Here is a 699-nt window from a genome sequence, read left to right as displayed (position 1 = left end):
GAGGGCAATTCATGCAAATGGTTCGTGAGAATGAATTTGACGGAAGGCTTAATAATAATCCGATTGAACATATTGAAGGCTTCGAAGAATTATGTGAATTGTACAAAGCTAAAGGCGTTACTTCTGATGCATATATGTTAAGAATTTTTCCATATTCTTTAACTGGAGATGCAAAAGCATGGTTGAAGGAATTAGAACCCGATTCTATCACAACCTTCAATGAGCTAAGAGATAAATTCATCTCCCGATTCTTTCCTCCCGCGAAAGCCGAAAGACTTAGATCCGAGATAACCATTTTTAAACAAAAATAGGATGAAAGTCTATACGATGCTTTGCAGAGGTTAAAAAGAATGCTACGAAACTGTCCACAACATGGACTACAAAAGAAGCAAATTGTTCACATCTTCTATCGAGGACTTAATGAACATACTCGTAGTATCTTAGACTCCTCCGCTGGAGGAGTATTTCTGTATAAATCTCCAAATCAAGTGTATAAATTGTTGGAAGACATATCTATTCACACATTTGAATGGACACCTTCTAGAGATCAACAACCTAGAAAAACAGTGGCAATTATTGATGAAGATTATGACACTTCTACAAGCATATCTTCTTTAGCAAACCAATTCAAAAAGTTTGGTAAAGAAATTGAAAAACTAAATTCAACAGTTTTAGCCTTGCAAGTAGGATGTGAAAACT

General features: G+C 35.3%; 1 non-coding gene across 1 annotated transcript; it reads right to left on the bottom strand.

Moving 5' to 3' along the window:
• Nucleotides 1-272: 272 nt before the first annotated feature.
• On the bottom strand, nucleotides 273-379 carry LOC139903761 (small nucleolar RNA R71). Its single transcript, XR_011778555.1, has one exon. It is a non-coding gene; the product is annotated as a small nucleolar RNA R71 (small nucleolar RNA).
• Between the last annotated feature and the right edge of the window lie 320 nt (nucleotides 380-699).

This window comes from Rutidosis leptorrhynchoides, chromosome 3, assembly GCF_046630445.1.
Source record: "Rutidosis leptorrhynchoides isolate AG116_Rl617_1_P2 chromosome 3, CSIRO_AGI_Rlap_v1, whole genome shotgun sequence".
Taxonomy (NCBI): Eukaryota; Viridiplantae; Streptophyta; class Magnoliopsida; order Asterales; family Asteraceae; genus Rutidosis; species Rutidosis leptorrhynchoides.
The sequence above is the reverse complement of the archived record's forward strand: the minus strand, read 5'-3'. Positions and strand labels throughout refer to the sequence as shown.